Raw genomic sequence first — 19,937 nt, forward strand, 5'->3', positions numbered from 1 at the left:
ATTTATGTTTGTCTACGTCACATGATGATATTCCTCCTTCATTAAATTGTCTTTTAAAAGAGTTTGATGATGTGTTCCCTAAAGAACTTCCTCATGGCCTTCCTCCTCTTAGAGGCATAGAGCACCACATTGATTTGATTCCTAGTGCTTCTTTGCCTAATAGGCCTCCTTATAGAAGTAATCCGGAACAAACTAAAGAAATTGAAACACAAGTCCACAGACTTTTGGAAAATGGTTGGGTTCAAGAGAGACTTAGTCCTTGTGCCATGCCGGTAATCTTAGTACCAAAGAAAGATGGCACATGGCGCATGTGCACCGATTGTCGTGCTATTAATAACGTTACCATCAAATATAGACATCTTATACCTAGACTTGATGATATGTTAGATGAATTGCATGGTGCATGTGTATTTTCCAAAATTGACTTAAAAAGTGGTTATCATCAAATTCGGATTAGAGAGGGCGATGAATGGAAAACGGCTTTTAAAACCAAGTTTGGCCTTTATGAATGGTTAGTTATGCCATTTGGCCTAACTAATGCCCCTAGTACTTTCATGATATTATTGTGTATAGCTTGAACATGCATGATCATATTGAGCATCTCAAGAGTGTTTTACAAGTCCTAAGAGAAGAGAAGTTGTTTGCTAACCTAGAAAAGTGCATTTTTTTGCCAAAGTGAGGTTACTTTCTTAGGATTTGTAGTAAGTGCACAAGGTGTTAAAGTAGATGAAGAAAAGATTAAGGCTATAAGGGATTGGCCAACACCTAAAAGCATGAACGAGGTTAGGAGTTTTCATGGTCTTGCTAGCTTCTATAGGCGTTTTATGCCTAATTTTAGTACTTTGGCCGCTCCTTTGAATGAGATTGTTAAGAAAAATGTTGCATTTAAGTGGGGACAAGATCAAGAAGATGCATTTACTAATTTAAAGGAAAAATTGATGCATGCACCTATCTTGGCCTTGCCTAACTATGCAAAAACTTTTGAAATTGAATGTGATGCATCTAATATTGGAATAGGGGCTGTTTTACTACAAGAAGGTCATCCAATTGCATATTTTAGTGAGAAATTGAGTGGAGCACACTTGAACTATTACACTTATGATAAGGAACTATACGCTTTAGTTAGAGCATTGCATACTTGGCAACATTATTTGTTTCCTAAGGAATTTGTGATACATAGTGATCATGAATCCTTAAAGTATCTAAAAGGGCAAGGTAAGCTAAATAAGAGACACGCAAAATGGGTTGAATTCTTAGAACAATTTCCATATGTCATCAAACACAAGAAAGGGAAAGCTAATGTGGTAGCCGATGCACTTTCAAGGCGGTACTCACTAATCTCCACTCTTCAAACTAGGCTTCTTGGTTTTGATAATATTAGAAATTTGTATGCCTTAAATGTTGATTTTGCTTCTCTTTTTCATGATTGTGAACTTATGGCACATGACTCTTATTATAGACATGATGGTTATTTGTTCAAGGGCACTAGACTATGCATTCCTAAGTGTTCATTAAGAGAATTGCTCGTGAGAGGTGCATGAGGGTGGTTTAATGGGTCATTTTGGGGAACATAAGACTCTTGACATGTTGCATGAACATTTTTATTGGCCTACAATGAAGCATGATGTGCATTTAATTTGTTCTAGGTGCATAGTTTGTAAGAAGGCTAAATCTAAAAGAATGTCTCATGGTTTGTATACCCCTCTTCCTATTCCTTCATCTCCTTGGGTTGATTTGTCCATGGATTTTGTGTTAGGGCTCCCCAAGAACAAAAGTGGTCGTGATAGCATTTTTGTTGTTGTAGATCGCTTTTCTAAGATGGCACATTTCATTCCTTGTCATAAAGTTGATGATGCAAGTCATATTGCAAACTTGTTTTTCAAAGAGGTTGTAAAATTGCATGGTATACCTAAATCCATTGTTTCGGATAGGGATACTAAATTCTTGAGTCACTTTTGGAAAACTTTGTGGGCTAAACTAGGTACAAAGTTATTATTTTCCACTACTTGTCATCCTCAAACGGATGGACAAACCGAAGTGGTCAATAGAACTATTGGCACCATGCTTAGAACATTTTTGCATGCAAATCCAAAGGCTTGGGAAGAGTGTTTGCCATTTATTGAATTTGCATATAATAGAGTTCCACATGGGACAACATCATTTTCTCCATTTGAGGTTGCGTATGGTTTTAACCCACTAACTCCACTTGATTTGCTTCCTTTACCTCTTAGTGATGATGTTTTGCATAGGGATGCTGGAGAAAAAGTCAAGTATGTCAAGGACCTACATGCTAAAGTAAAGACCAATATTGAGACAAAAATGGAACACTATGCAAAGAATGCCAACAAAACTCGAAAGAGAATGGTCTTTGAACCCGGTGATTGGATTTGGGTTCACTTAAGGATGGAGAGGTTTCCCTCTTTAAGGAAATCCAAGCTTCAACCAAGGGGTGATGGCCCCTTCAAGGTGTTGGAGCGGATACATGATAATGCATACAAGATAAACCTTCCTGGTGAGTATCCAGTTAGTGCTACATTTAATGTTAGTGACTTGTCTCCTTGTGATGTAGGTGAAACAATTGATGAGGAGCTGAATTTGAGGACAAATTCTCTTGAAGAGGGAGGGAATGATGTGGACCAACTCTACATGAAGGTTAATGAGCTTCGAGAACTAGGAGCGGGACCATTGACTAGAGGGAAGACTAGGAAGCTAAAAGAACAATTAGAGAAACAAATTATTAATTTCCTTAGTCTTAAGACATATGAAAAGATTAATCCACATTATATTAATCTTATGGTCATAGAAATATCTTAAGACTTAATTTTAATTTTGGGATGTAATAATCATACCTTATAATTAGGAATTATGTTGACTTGTGTGTGCCTAAATATTTGGTAGCTTAGGCACCATGTTATTTTGTGTTAGGTTATATATGTCTTTTTATTGTAAGACATAGGGGACTTATTTTTGAAAGAAAAAGAAACACTTAGTGTGAGATTAGAGAAATGCTCTCTAGGGTTCTTCTTTGAACCAAATTTGGATCTTATCAAGAGCCTCCTACTCTTGTGGCGATTCTACCTTGATCTTATCATTCCTTGTTGTGGAGTGTGGCGATTTCTATCATTTCATTACTTCTTCATATTTTCTTCTTTTGTGTTCTCCATTCTTATTTGGTACTTTATTTGAAATTATCACTTGGATAGATCCTTCAAATCATATGAAAACACTCAAATCCATATCACTATATTTGAATACAAGGATCCTGTATTCGAATACCACAGTGCAGTTTTGTCAAAAACTTTATTTTTCACCTTGTTTATGCATGTTTGACATATGAAAACCCTTTCAAGGAGTATGCTAAGATGAAAGGTTATTTTGTGCATTTAAAATTTAAATGCTAAGTGATATTTGTTAATTTCGGTTGGTGACCTTTACAATTATTGTGGAAATCTGGGCTTTGCCCTCAAATGAGAACCAGGATCATCCTACCAGTTAGTACCCTGGAGATGGAAAGCTAGTTAGACATACCTGACTGAAGCTGTGTCAGGAGGATTTTGCGGGGAGCGTGGAGATCACCCGGGTTGTATAGTTTTTTTGTAGCATGATCAGATTAGATGGTTGTATAGGGGCTAGATGTCTTTCTTTATTGGATGTATTTATTTCAATTTGGAAGACTGTACATATACCTCATATTGTCAGCTTGACTTTTATTTTGATGGGTCCTTGTACCACTTTTGATGCGGCGTGGGGAAATTAAAATTCTTGGGGTAGTGCTTTTGTACGGGTGTCTGCCGAGAATACCCCAGGGGTATGAGCTATGTCTGATAGGTCTCACAGCCTCGATGTATTTTTGTTGGTTAAATACTTTGGATTTTTGTTTCAAAAACTATTTCCGCTGCTTGTAAATATTGTTGACTTTTGTCGTTGTGTTACGACTTAAATATTTATCCAAAAGTATTGCTTTCTTAATTTCTGATATTTGAAATTCGATTTTTGTTTTAAAAAAAGCGGACTGTTACACACATGATTCTAGAAAATGTAACCCGCTGCAAAGAGACGTAAATCACAAATGTGTCGTCGCTCACAGACTAAATAATAACACATAAGCAAGCAAACCTCAACATTTTATACAAATATATCGATAAATATATTTGACTTCTTTAGAAAGGTGGAAAATTTTGCTAGTTTAAAATGTCTAATGTAAAAAATTTTGATAAAAAAATAAAAACAACAACAATAGTTTCCACAAAAAAAAATGGCCCATGCAGGTCTCGAACATGCGACCTTCGCGTTATTAGCACGATGCTCTAACCAACTGAGCTAATGGGCCTTAATGCTTAGTATTTTATTTTAAACGTTATTTATATAATTAAAAATATAGTTAACAATATGTTAATCATTTGATTGGAGATGAGTGTTAGTGCAAAAAATATTTTAAAATACAATCATCTGGTTGATGTTTTGATGATAACAAATAATGAAGAATTATCCCCTAACTATATATGTTATTTGTGCATATTAAAAGCAAGAATTATGTTAAAGTAGCTTATATTACAAGTATATTAGAAATCTTCTAATAAAGCAAAAAATATATATATTGTGGAAACAAGCGTAGCAAAGCATGTTATGCATTATATGGTATATCCTTTAATGACTAGGCAAAGGCAAAAGAAACCAAGACTTCACTTCAGCTACAGTGTAACTTTGGTGACATGCGTTTTTGTTGTCGCAAGCTTTAGTTGACGTTGAGATGTGAGCAACATAGTACCTCGTTTACTTCTTATGAACTCAACATGGATTTTATTAATCTGTCTTTGCTTTTGACGACCTATTAACAAGTGTGACAAGAATTCTTCCACCTTTGTCTCTAATGAGCATCACAAGCAAGTTACTATCTATATCTCAGATAATCATATCAAGCGTCAGATTATCTGACTCTGAACTTTTATGTATCCTCTAAAAAGTCAACTCTCTAAAAGACAAAGCAACTTCACATCCTCTAATGAACTATCTAAATCTTCTATGTCTCTAAAATTCTTTAATATTTGATACCAAAATACGGAGATAAATATGAATACTCATTAAATATTGATATGCCTTGAATAGTGATTAATGATATCCAACGATAACATTCTCAATGGATATTTCTTCTCTGTATTTAAGAAGAACTCTTTCAGTCCTTTATTGTGCGAGAAAGAGAACGCATAAGAGAAAACAAAAAAGGTTATGTGCTAAAAAAAGAAAATCTAAAAAAGTCAAGAACATATCAAACCAAAAGAATTGGGGAATTATCCTCTCGTAGAGAGTTATTAAAGTTGATGTATATCAGTTAAAGTATTTTCACACACTTGCAATGATATAGGATTAAAAATGTAGCATCCTCTCAAGGAGAGCTAGAATCCTAACAAAAACATTGTGTCAATTCTGACACAAACTAGAACCAATGTAAATTAACCCGATAGTGGCATAACCCTCAAATCCTCAAAGTGGTACTTGAAAAAGGTACAACGACCTTTAGGAATCTCATCGACATGATGCCAGAATGTTGAAGAAAGGTTCTGGGAATGACAGTCTGGAGAGGCTATAGAAAAATTCTCAAAGCCTAAAGAGTCAAAGTAAAGAATACTTGTACAACTACTTATGGAAATTGTGAATTTAGCACTCGACTATACTGAGGCAAAATCTCTCTGTAAGGGGAGGACTAGAGGTAGCACTAGTTTATTGTGAACTAGTATAAAACATTTGTGTTTCCTTTATTCCTTTTTTAATTATCAGATCTTAGTTCTTTATGATTCAATCTTACTTCTTCTAAACCTTCTTTAATAGTAAGTTGAATGTTGTGATAAAGGAAAAAAATTGTAAGAAAAGTAAAATAGTTTTGAAAACGGAAAACACAATTTCAATCCCCTCGCTAATTTTAAAAATTAAAGTTTGATGCAAGCTAAGAATTCTATATCTCTGGATCATTGTAAACCAAATCACATGGTTTCATGTCCTACAAATGGAACTGTTGTATTTTTGGATCAAACTTCTAATTTACTTAACTTGACCTATATAAAAATAAACATTTTAAGATATTTTATATTTGGTAATCTTTAATAGAATAATTTTAATTTCCTAAATAAAATTATTCAATTAGGGTTTTTTGCATAGCATGACATTGATTTCAATTGGATCGTACAAGAACTCAATATTTCCAAAAATTTAAAACAAATCATCTCTCACCTTTAATTACTTATTTTTAAAATATATCATAATTATACATAAAGTTGAAAATTGTTTATTTCGTGCAAAACTCATCTTAGCTTTTTCCAGACATGGACATAATATTAGTAAAGGCCAATTGAATCAAATTTGAGATGACTTCAACAACAACAAAAATGAAAATGTCCACTTTTCTAGGTTTATTGAAAAAAATCAAAGTTTCCCACTTTTTGTCCTTCAATTTTTCATTGAAATTGTTATTTTTACTAAAAACAACAGTTTCCTTTTCCATTAATCAAACTCAAAACTCATTACTTTACATGCAAAGATAAAAAAAACTTAGGTGATAATGTTCTCTTTGTTAGAAAAACTTAGATACTACTTTACTTAAAGGGTCATACCTTGACTTGTATATCCTTTGTTTTTTAATTCTTTGACTCGAACCACAGGTGATAATGTTCTCTTTGTTAAAAAAACTTAGATAATTATCTCTAACTTACTCATAATTTATGCTACCTTAAAATAGATAGTCGTCATTATAAATATTTGCCTTCTAACTTAATCTACACACTGGAAAATACAGTTAGAGACAGTTTCTACATCTAATCCTCTCCTTACAGAGATATTTTGCATCAGTAAAGTCGAGGACTTAATCCGCTATTTCTACAATAGCATACGATTATTATTATACTGTGTATTTAGGCTTTGAGTATTCTTTTTTAGCCTCTCCAAGCTCTAGCCATTAGAATCACAACTTTACTAAACACCATATAGTCAACCTAAATGTGTTCAAGTCTTCACAGCCTTTTAGCTTAGTACAATCAAACTTTTGAGGTTCATAAGTATTTTTATACCTCTTCATGTACCTCTTATGGGTAAACGAATGTTTCTACTACTGAACTGATTTACATGAAATTCAGCTAGGGTCATCATTGAGACAAAGTCTATTTTTATAATTTTAACTCCCACCGAGAGAATATTATGTTTGAAATCATATATCAGTTCAAGTAAATCAAACAACTTGATTGATCGATATCAATTCTAATAGCTCTCTATTTGGACGATTTTTCATTAATTATTTTCTATATTGACATCAATTCTAACTAGTTTTTTCAAAAACTCAATTTTATCAAGTTGTAAGAAATTATATACTTTAGTTTACAACTTTACAGTTATGAAGTCCCTTAGTTTTTAGAGCACGAAAAGGAAATAGAAAAATTACTATAATTATTGTGATGTAACATATCCAAAAACACTATAAAATTTATTTTGCTAAATTATTCGTAATTATTAATTTAAAAAAATTAGTGAACTGAAGTTTTTGTACCTAGAAAGTTTCTAGATTTGCTTTCAAACAATCAAACCTACATGCATGCAAAATCTAAGACATGATAATATATAAAGTTTCTCAATAAAATGGTAATGTATGTCATGAGCAGCCCATTTCTAGGACTATTGAAGAAACAAAATCAAAGTTTCCCACTTTTTGTTCTTCAACTTTTCATTGAAATTCTTTTCTTTTCTTTTTTTACTAAAAACAACAGTTTCCTTTTCCATCAATCAAACTCAAAACTCGTTACTTTACATGGAAGATCAACACTTTCCTTTGACAAGATATGTTGACCGCAAGATCAACTGACTTACTAGATGGTGTCATTTGGTCATTGGAAAGAACCATGTGAAAGTAGTGATTTTTTTTTAGGCTAAGAAGTAAGAATTGTGTTAATAGAAAAACAATACAACGAAAAATCTAGGGCATATAAGCTAAACCTACGAGAAAAATAGAAAGAAAATTAAATTACTCAGTGCTGTGCAAATTGACTATAAAATGGGTGTTACGTGTACTGTATCATTTTGACTTTTAATATGTTTAAAAAAAAAATTAACTTGCACTTTATACGTGATGAGAATCTAAAATGAAATAATTAGGACGAAAAACAAAAAATATTTCAAGTCAAGATTGTATAATAATTTTTAGTTTGATTTGTGTTTAATTTGAATTGTAATAATTTTAGTTATGTGGTGTAAGCCTATTACAAAATTATTTTATGAGAATAATATATTTGACTTCAAAGAGTATGAAAGAAGATTCGTGTTTTTGAAGAAAATCTAAAATAAAATTTGATTTGCATTTATAATTGAAGAAAATCTAAAATAAGATTTGATTCAGATTCATAATTGAATAAAATCTAAAATAAGATTTTATTCAAATTTATAAACGAAAATTTAAAATAAGATTTAATTCAGATTTATAATTTAAGAAAATCTTAGATCAAGTTGAAAAGAAGATATGATCAAAATTTGAAGAAGATTTGATCAATATTTTTCTACAATAAAATAGGAATGAAATCAATCTGAAGAATTTACAAACTCAATCTGAACAAAATACGAACATAATCAATCTACAGAATTTAAAAACTCAATCTAAAAAAAAATACGAATACAATCAATCTAGATGTATTGCTCAGATTAGATTCAGAAATAAATAAATTTGATAAAGTTTGATAACTTTTTGATAATTTATAACTTTTTGATAAAGTTGAATTGTGTTTGATAAAGTTGATAACTTTTTGATAATTTATAAATAAATAAACTAGTTTGATTTTGGTGACTTACTTGGATAAGAAGCAATCGTATTTAGAGGTAGCAAACAATGAAAACATAAATAATTTGACACATAAATTTATCTTAGTTCACCACTAACTTGGCTACATCTAGTCCCCTCATTCAGAAGGCTTTAATCCACTAATTCAACTACCTTGAATTACAAAGCACTTGATCCTCCAAGTCAGTCTTCCCAAACAGTCTAACAACCCAGACTTTTGAGGAACTAACCACCTTGACCCTACAAGCTAAGTCTTCTCCTAACAACCTGTCAACCCCAGATTGAAGAAGGAACTAAACAACTATTGGGTTGGCCACAAAATATTGGAACTTGAGTAGTAGCTTCTAACAAAGCTGATAATAATAATAACTCTCACACTCTAAGCAAATAACACTCAAAAATATTTCTAACTTGAATAAGTGTTTCTCTCTTTGAACTCTAAGACTACTCTTTTCTGCTTTTTAATGATTGTCTTCTTCAGCCTTAAGTATCTATTTATAGTTAAAATTTGGGCTAAAATATAGTCCTTGTTTAATTCTGAAGTGTATTTTATAATTAAAATTTGGGCTAAAATATAGTCCTTTTCTGCTTGATGAGATGTGTGCTCCACAAAACAATTGTACTTGGGAACTGGTTCGTTTACCTCATGGGAAGTCTTTAGTCGGTTTTCATTGGCTCTATACGATGAAGGTTGGCCCTAATGGTAAGATTGATCGATTTAAGGTTTGTTCGGTTACCAAGGGATATACTCAAATTTTTGGATTGGATTACAGCGATACCTTCTCACCTGTTGCCAAAATGGCATATGTCAGGTTGTTTTTCTCCATTGCAGCAATTCGACATTGGTCTCGCCATCAAATTGACATTAAAATGCCTTTTTGTACAGTGATCTTGAATAGGAAGTTTATATTAAGCAACCATCAGGATTTGTTGCTCAGGGGGAGTCTTCCACCATGATTTTTCGGTTACATAGGTCCATTAATGGTCTTAAACAGCCTCCTAGAGCTTGGTTTGGTAGATTCAGCTTGGTAGTACAAGAGTTTGGTATGATTCATAGTGAAGTCGATCACTTTGTATTTTATCGTCAATTAGCCCAAGGGTGCATCTATCTTATTGTTTATGTGGATGACATTGTTATAACTAGTAGTGATCAGCAAGGAATACTCCAATTGAAACAACATCTTTAAATCAATTTCAGACTAAAGACCTAGGTAAACTCCGTTAACTTTTGGTTATTGAGGTAGCCCAATACAAAGATGGCCTTGTAATTTCACAAAGAAAATATGTTATGGATATTCTTGAAGAAACATGTCTATTAAATGTCAAGCCATTTGATACACTTACGGATCCAAATGTCAAACTCCTACCTAATTAGGGGGAGCCTCTATCTCACAATCACCCGTCCTGACATTTCCTTCGATGTTAGTGTGGTAAGCTAGTTCTTAAATTCTCCTTGCCGATAACATATGGATGTTGTAATCCGAATTCTTAAATACATCAAAAGTGCACCTGGAAAAGGTCTCATTTGTAAAGATAGAGGACATACTCAGATAGGTTGTTACTCATATGTCGATTAAGCAAGCTCACCCATTGATAGACGATCCACTTCCGGGTATTGTATATTTTTCGGAGGAAATTTAATATCTTGAAAGAGCAAGAAATAAAATATTGTTGCAAAATCTAGCGCTGAGGCATAATACAGGCTCATGGCACTAGTAATATGTGAGCTCATCCGGTTGAAATAGTTACTGAAAGAACTTTAATTTGAAGAGGTCATCCCAATGACACTAATATGTGATAATCATGTTGCATTGCACATTGCCTCAAATCCTATTTTTCATGAAAGGACCAAGCATATTGAGATACACTGCCATTTTGTTAGAGAAAAGATCGAATCGGACGACATCACCACTAGCTTTGTCAATTCCAATGATCATTTGATAGATGTTTTTACAAATTCATTGTGAGGTCCTAGAATTAGTTATATATGTAACAAGCTGAGTACATTTGATTTATACTCTCCAGCTTGAGGGGGAGTGTTAAAATATTTTATTAGTATACTAAATAAAATAGATAGTATATAAGTATTCTTGTTTGTAAGTACTCTTGTGTGTAAGTATTTCTGCCATTATGTTTTTGTTTAATACTCATAGTCTATATAAAGAACTTTCGTTGTGTAGTTGAATCACACAATTTATTCAACATGTCTCTTCATTTAACACTTTCTTTGTGATTCTCCATCTAAGCCATAGTTGGATTTGCAGGCAATGGTTGCACTTCATATTTTTCTTCTACAGTATCCCAAAGGTCCAAGGCTTCAAGATAAGTTGACATCTTGACAGCCCAAGCATGATAGTTTTCACCGTCAAAAATGGGTGGAGCAAAGGAGAAATTTGTTTCGGTTTCCATACTTGTCTAATTTCCAATTTGTAAGTTTTATAAAAGGAACATGAAGAATAATATGAAGATGATATATTGGAAGGAAAACAACAATGTTTCTAACTTTTAGCACACCATTACAAAAACTTCTCTGCTTTATAAATATATTGAGCATGGGTGATGATAAGAGTACTGATAGCAGTTACGTAGCAATTAATTAGTCATTTTTGTTTTACTAGTTGTTGATGTGGTTTCACATTCAGTTAGGATCATTTGTTATTTCATGCACCTATATAATAGTGATGATGTATAGTCTCATTCATTCAATCAATGAGATCATTTTTCTTCTCTAGGTTTTCTCTCAAATGTTACCAATTCTTAGAAAAAACAATTCAATATAATAATATCTCTTAAAAAACTTATTAAGCAATATCATAACTAAAGCATTAAGGTAATTTCTACAACCTTCTAATTTTAGATTTTTTTTATGAAGCTAAAAAATTCTTTAAAAAAAAAAAGAAAGAAAGAAAACAACTAGAGGATATAAAGCTAATCCAAGAAAGAAAGAAAGAAAAAAGTGTAAAAAAAATGAATTCCTCAAAAGTGAAATTGTATTTTGAATTTAATGACCCTTTTGTACAGCCAATTTAGAGGTACTAAATGAATCCAATATGGCTTTTAGTTTATTGAAGTAATTAGCTAAAAAAAAGTAAAGAAGACTTTGACTACTCACCAAAATTGACTCCATTTATATAAAGAAACAAGTATGTCTGAAAGTACAACAATCGATGTCAAACCAGGACTTGTTATGCACATGAGAGAAATGACTTATCATGTTGTTGATGCATCAGGTGTAATAGGAAGAGAGCTTTTGATTCAATCACATCCTCAAGGTGGTGGTGATGGTGACAAAAGTATGTGTTATTCCTATAGTGGGAATTTGAGGTTTGGGGAAGACAACACTTGGAAAGTTGGTGTTCAACAACAAGAGGATGTAGGGAATTTTCCAATTGAAGACATGGGTGTGTGTCTCTAATGATTTTGACATCAGGAAAGTAATCATTAAAATCATCAACTCTGCCAATGCTTTATTTTCTGCTTCAGCTCCATCAAGGGGTCTTGCTCACCTAGAAAACATCAACAACTTATATATTGTACAACTAGTAAGTCGACTAAGACAAGAATTTTATGCTCAAAAGTTTTTACTCATGTTAGATGGCGTTTGCAGTGGATTGAGTTGAAAGATATGATAAAATGTTAAATGTAATTCAAATTGATTTGTAATTAGTTAGTTCGAATATGGTTAAAAGTTAGTTAGAATATAGTTAGAAGTTAGTTAAGTTTATTGTAACTGATTCAATAGAAAACTACTTCTATAAAAGCCTTCAAAACCAACAACAATCTGTAATGCTTGACTGATCATTCTCCAAACTATCAAGACTGATAATCAATCTTTGTTTTCTAAACTTTCTGTTTTTCTTCTCTTTTCTTCTCAATTTCAATTCCACTCAAATATACAACCTGCTCTAATAATTGGCATCAAGAGTTTGGGTTATAATTCTTGGGAAACACGAGTGCAAGTGTGAGGGGGAATCAAAAATTGGGAAACACAAGTGTGAGTTAAAGAAAAGAAAGAAGACATGAATGGAGGAGGGTTTCCATCGAATCTGTCAATTCTGGATGGGAAGAACTAGGAGAGATGGAATGCATCAATGAGATCGTTGTTGGGAGCTCATGAAGTGTTTGAGGTTGTTCAAGATGGTTATGAACAACTTGGTGCGAATCCAATAGAAAGACAACAAACAACTTTCAAAGATTGCAAGAAAAGAGATTGCAAGGCATTGTTTTACATCCAACAAAGTATGGATTCAAACAATTTTGAAAGGATCTCAAAAAATATCTACATCAAAAGATGCATGGGATATCTTGGTGAAGTATTACACGGGTGGTGAAAAAACCAAGAAGATCAAACTTCAAATGCTAAGAAGAAAGTATGAGTTAATGAGAATGTGACTGACTATATCAATCAAGTGCAGACAATCACTAATCCGATGAAAGCCAATGGAGAAGTGATGACTGAGGTGGTGATCATTGAAAAGATTCTGAGGACACTAACACAAAGATATGATCACTGAGTGGTGTCAATTGAAGAATCAAATAATCTTGATACAATGAATTTGGAAGATCTGCAAAGCTCCCTAGAAGCTCATGAGTTAAGGGTAAAAGAAAGAGATAAGGCACACACTCAAACACAGGCACTGCAAGCTCAAATCAGCAAGAAGTCCAATCAAGATGGAGTAAAAAACAAGAAGTGGATGGGAAATTCAAAATGGGATCAAGATGAGGAGGCTGGAGGTTCAAGAAGTCAGCAAAATAGTGATAATAAAAGCAAGAAACCATTTGGCAAGAAGTTTGACCAAAGGAGGATCCAATGTTATAATTGTCAAAAATATGGGCATTTTGCAGATGAATGCAGATCCAAGAAAGTACAAAGAGATTATGGTGAAGCTTAACTGACCCAGGCAGACAATTCTGACTCAGATGAAGTGTTACTAATGGCTTCTTCAAGCATGGTGGATGATTGTCCAGGATTGTGGTATCTTGACACAGGGTGCTCGAATCACATGATTGGCCATAATGATTGGTTTGCAAGTATTGATGAGAAGGTGAAAAGGGAAATTAGATTTGCAGACAACAGTACAGTAACATCTGAAGGAGTTGGCAAGATCTTGATTCAAAGAAAGGATGGCAAACAATCTTTCATATGTGATGTGTTGTATGTGTCAAGTGTTCATGGAATGAGCAAGCACATAGAAACGAGATTCCATTTCCTAAGGGATCAAGTAATGAAGGTCAAGATAAAGCTGAAACACTGCAATATAAATGATCAAAAGGCTGACATCTTAACCAAAAGCTTGCAGAGAGTGAAGTTCCAAGAGATGAGGAACAAACTTGGATTAACAACAAATTGAATCATTTTGAATTAGGGAGCATGTTAAATGTAATTCAAATTGATTTGTAATTAGTTAGTTAGAATATGGTTAGAAGTTAGTTAGATTATAGTTAGAAGTTTGTTAAGTTTGTTGAAACTGATTTAGTAGAAAACTGCTTCTATAAAAGCCTTCAAAACCAAGAACAATTTGTAATGCTTGATTGATCATTCTCCAGACTGTCAAGATTGATAATCAATCTTTGTTTTCTAAACTTTCAGTTTTGCTTCTCTTTTCTTCTCAATTTCAATTCCTCAAATATACAACTTGTTCTAACATAAAAGTTGGCGCACCAGGAAGCAAAATTATGGTGAGAATACGTAGTAACTCAATTGCTTCGATGATGAGTAATGTTCCTACATATTCTTTGGAAGATCTTTCTCAAAAGGATTGTTTATCTCTATTTGTCAAATGGGCATTCAAGGAAGGTGAAGAAAAGAAATATCCAAATCTAGAGATCGAAAAAGAAATTGTAAAAAAATGTCAAGGGGTGCCCCTAGCTGTGAGAACATTAGGAAGTTCCCTATTCTCAAACTTTGATTTAAGTAAGTGGGAATATGTTATGGACTCTGAGATATAGAATTTAGAACAAAAGAAAGATGACATTTTACCTACACTAAAATTAAGTCATGCTCAGATGCCATCCCATCTAAGACAATGTTTTGCTTATTTTTCCCTTTATCCCAAAGATCATATCTTTGATAGTTATGTAATGTGTAAAATTTGGATAGCCCTTGGATTAGTTCAGTCCCTAAATGGAAGAGAAAAATTAGAGAGTATTGCAGGAAAATATATTGACGAGTTTCATTGAAGATCATTTATTCAAGATTTTGATGGTTGTGGCTCCTTTTGCGCATTCAAAGTACATGATTTGATACATTGCATTTTATGTTGAAAGAAAGGACTTTGAAGTAGTAGACTCGCATACTCGGAATATATCTCAACAAATAAGACATTTATCAATTTTTGAAAATGAATCACTAGACCATGTTTTGCTCCCCAAGTCCAGAATTGTGAGAAGTATACTATTTCTCGTTCTTGGAGTTGGTCTTGAAAGTGAAAGTGTTTTGGATACATAGGTATTTAGATGCAAATACTTGCGTTATTTAGATTTAAGTGCTTCTTCATTTGAATCTATGCTAAATTCAATTGCAAAATTAGAGCACCTGCGTTTTCTCAATCTTTGTCGTAATAACAAAATTAAAAGACTATCAAATTGTCAAAGCAGATAGTATAGAATATTTTCAACGAATGGAAAAACTCTTATTTGAATCATGAGAAGCTAAGGCTCTTAAATAGCCATTACAAGAAAACAAAAGGATCACGTCTACAACTACCTAAAGAACGTGGATCCTTGCTTAAAATATTGCTAAAGAATAGGTCTACCAAAACAGAACAAAAAACTAACAGCACTGTCCTATTAATTAGGATACTTATTAATGAAATAAAGACTAAAACAATAAAGACTGCTGACATCATCATCAACAGTCTAACAATTGCCCCTCTAAACTGAATTCTGCCATAAGCATTTCAGTTTATCACCTCAGCTGGCTTCACACCAAGTGCTTCTCTGAATCTTTCAAACAGCTCCAACCTCATAGGCTTAGTCATAATGTCAGCCAACTGCTCACTTGTGCCACAATGTTCCATATCAATCACTTCATCCTTTGTGAGATTTCTTAAGAAATGGAACCTCACATCAATGTGTTTACTTCTACCATGGAAAACTGGATTTTTTGCAAGTTGTATTGTAGAAGAATTATCACACAGAACCTTGACACTTTTGCTTTGAGTACCTCCAATCTGCTTAAGTATCTGTTGCAACCAAATGCATTGACATGCACAAGCAGCCGCTGCCACATACTCTGCTTCGGTGGTTGAAAGTGTCACCACTGGTTGTTTTTTAGATGACCACGCCACTGCTCCTCCACTTAGCATGAAGACATACCCAGAAGTGCTTTTTCGATCGTCCAAATCCCCTGCATAGTCACTGTCTGTATAAGCTAGTATCTCATCTTCACATCCCTTTTTGTAGAAAACTCCAAATTCAGTAGTAGCTCTAATGTATCTGAGAATTCTCTTGACTGCCATCATGTGAGCCTCCATAGGGTTGGCCATGAAACGACTCACCAGACACACACTATAAGCTAAATCAGGTCTTGTGACTGTCATGTACATCAAGCTTCCCACCATTTGCTTGAATAAGGTTGCATCTACCTTCTTGCCATCTTCTTGTTTTGTCAGTTTACTTCCTGGAACCATGGGATTCTTAACTCCATTGCAGTTCTCCAACCCAAACCTTTTTAGAACTTCTTCAGCATACTTCTTTTGACAAATGTGAATGCCATTAGAGTTCTGCCGTATTTCAACTCCCAAGAAATACTTCATCTTACCAAGATCAGTCATCTCAAACTCCCTTTTCATAGACTCTTTGAACCTATTCATCATAATTGAATCATTGCTAGTAAAAACAAGATCATCAACATAAAGACTTACAATTAGGATCTTGTTCTTCTCTTCTCTTTTGATGAACAGAGTGTGTTCATAGTTGCTTCTTTCAAACCCCTCCTTAATAAAGTAGCCTTCAATTCTGCTAAACCATGCTCTTGGTGCCTGCTTTAGACCATAGAGCGCTTTCTTTAGTTTGTAGACTTTCTTCTCTTTCCCATTGATCACATAACCTGGAGGTTGTGCAATGTAAACGTCTTCATTCAGCTCACCATGAAGAAATGCGCTTTTGACGTCAAGTTGAAAAAGTGTCCATCCATTTCTTGCTGCCAAGGCTATCACTGTACGGATTGTATCCCATCTAGCAACTGGAGCGAAGACCTCATTGTAGTCTACTCCCTTCTCCTGCGCATATCCCTTAGCCACAAGTCGTGCTTTACACTTATCTATTTCACCATTTTCATTCAATTTGGTTTTATAGACCCACTTTACTCCAATTATTTTGACTCCCTCTGGTGCATCAACAAGCTGCCAAGTTTCGTTTTTTTCAATAGCACCAATCTCTATATCCATTGCATCCCTCCATCTCTTCATTTTCACTGCTTCTTCATAAAAAATAGGATCATCAGAAGCTACAAATAAAGCTAAATTTTGTACCTCTTCTTCTTCTTCTGAGAGTCCTTCTCCGCTTGTATAATCTTGAAGATAATCTAGAGCCCGAGTGACTCTTCTTTCAGGCAGTGTGGATGTTATAGTGTCATGACCAGATTCTCCTTCTTCTTGCGAAGTGCCACTGTGACCAGATTCTCCTCCTTCTTGTGAACTCTCATCTTCACTTTCGTCATCACTAGAGGCATATATGTCTTCATCAACTTCTCCCCAATCAAGAATGTCATTTCTAGCTTCTTCTTCTGCCCTTTTCCAATCCCAGCTTTTCTCTTCCTCAAACACAACATCTCCACTAATTATCACCTTCTTTGTCATTGGATTAAACATTTTGTATCCTTTGGACTCTTCACTGTATCCTATCATTACACACTTTTGACTTCTAGCATCCAACTTCAACCTCTTTGCATTTGGTACATGAACATTTCCTACGCATCCAAACACTCGAAAATAATCAACATTAGGCTTGATTCCGCTCCAGCATTCTTCTGGTGTCTTGTTCTTTACAGCAGAAGTTGGGCTTCGGTTGAGGATGTGACACGTCCACCTAACAGCTTCTGGCCAGAACGAAGTGGGCATCTTCTTCTCTTCCAGCACACATCGCACCATGTTAAGAATAGTACGATTTTTGCGCTCGGCGACCCCATTTTGTTGTGGGGTGTAAGCTGTAGTCAATTGCCTCTTAATGCCTTCAAGTCTACAAAACTCTGTGAACTCTTTGGAGGTGAACTCGCCTCCTCTGTCTGTTCTTAAACCACAAATAGAAAGACCAGACTCCTTCTCCACAACAATTTTAAATTTTTTGAAAGTTGCGAAAGCTTCACTTTTCTCATTTAGAAAATAAACCCAAAGTTTACGACTGAAGTCATCAATAAAGGTTAGCAAATACCGTTTGTTGCCGTATGACTTTGGAGTTATAGGTCCACAGATGTCTGAATGTATGAGTTGTAGTTGCTGTGTTGCTCTCCACTTGCTTTTCTTTGGAATGATCTTCCGATGTTGCTTCCCTTTCATGCAGCTTGTACATATATTGGTTGACACTCTAAACTTGGGAAGTCCTTGAACAAGTTCCTTTCGTTGCAACAAGTTCAGACCTGTGATACTTAAGTGACCATATCTATTATGCCACAATTCACCAATATCATCACTTCTCACACCTAGGCATGCAGATGATGCATGTGGTACAACATTAACTAATACCACAAACATTCTATTAGATGTCATATGTGTGTGCATGATTAGCCCCCTTCTAGGATGATAGACTCGACATTCTCCATTTTGTATCAAGATAGCTAAACCTTTCTCTTGCAACTGACCAATACTCAATAAATTATTTTTTAACTCAGGAACATAATAAACTTCTGATATTACCTGAGTTACACCTTCTACTTCAAGTCTGATGCTGCCCTTCCCTTTCACTGGCATTCTGAGATTGTTTCCAAGTTTCACTGAATGGCTGAATTGTTCATCTAGTTTCACAAACCATTGTTTGTTTCCAGTCATATGGTTTGAACAACCAGAATCAAGAAACCATACTGCCTCTTCCTTCGAATTGTTGGCTTCAACATAGGACATCAAAAGAAGTTCTTCCTCCTCATCCAACTCTACATAATTTGCCCTTTTCTCCCAATCAGGACACTCATATTGGAAGTGTCCTAATTTATGACATTTGAAACATTCAACTGTACTCTTGTTGAAAGCATGTCTGCCTCGTCCTCTACCTCGTCCTCCTCTATTCATGCTTCTACCTCTTCCTCTGCCTGATCTCTCATCATAGGTTACTTTCAGCAATTGTTCCTCTTCTTGATGTCCCTGCATCCTTTGTTCATGAACAAGCAAACTTCCATGTAATTCATTGATGCTCAAGGTACTTAAATCATTGGACTCCTCTATTGAACAAACAACATAGTTGAATTTGGAGGTCAATGATCTAAGTATCTTACTGACCACTGTGCTTTGTGTAAGACCCATACCATTTACCTTCATTTTGTTGACCACGGTTAGAGTTTTTATTTTGGCGTTGTCTACTTTCTCTCCTTCTTTCATGGCTAGTAACTCAAATTATTTCCTCAAAGCTTGAAGCTGAGCTCTTCTCACCTTCGTGGACCCTTGATACTTCTGTTTCATCGAATCCCAAATCGCTTTCGATGTTCCCTTGTCAAGGATTGTCTCCAAAATTTCTCTGTCAATGGCTTGAAACAGAAAATTTTTCACCTTCAGATCCTTGAGTTTAGCCTCCTCCACACTCCTTCTTTGTATCTCACTTGCTGGTGCATTTCCAATTGCCGGTGCTGGGATTCCTTCTTCCACCAAGTTCCACATTTTCTTGCTCCTGAGGAAATGCTCCATTGTCATTGACCAGAAATCATAATGACCATCGAACTTGGGAATGGATGGCTGCACGAACTTTTCTGAGATTGACATCTTGATCTCTTTGTATTTTACTTACACTCTCACACTATCAGGCCCCTTTCGGAGCTCTGATACCAATTGTTAAAGCAGATAGTATAGAATACTTTCAATGAATGGAAAAACTCTTATTTGAATCATGAGAAGCTAAGGCTCTTAAATAGCCATTACAAGAAAACAAAAGGATCACGTCTACAACTACCTAAAGAACGTGGATCCTTGCTTAAAATATTGCT

General features: G+C 34.4%; 1 non-coding gene and 1 pseudogene across 1 annotated transcript; one reads left to right on the forward strand and one right to left on the reverse strand.

The window, feature by feature from the left end:
- Window positions 1–19,937, forward strand: part of LOC140920447 (uncharacterized) — a 70,366-nt pseudogene that overhangs the window by 46,585 nt on the left and 3,844 nt on the right.
- Window positions 4,257–4,330, reverse strand: TRNAI-AAU (transfer RNA isoleucine (anticodon AAU)). Its single transcript has one exon. It is a non-coding gene; the product is annotated as a tRNA-Ile (tRNA).

Source organism: Cicer arietinum, chromosome 5 (genome assembly GCF_000331145.2).
Source record: "Cicer arietinum cultivar CDC Frontier isolate Library 1 chromosome 5, Cicar.CDCFrontier_v2.0, whole genome shotgun sequence".
In the NCBI taxonomy this organism is placed as follows: Eukaryota; Viridiplantae; Streptophyta; class Magnoliopsida; order Fabales; family Fabaceae; genus Cicer; species Cicer arietinum.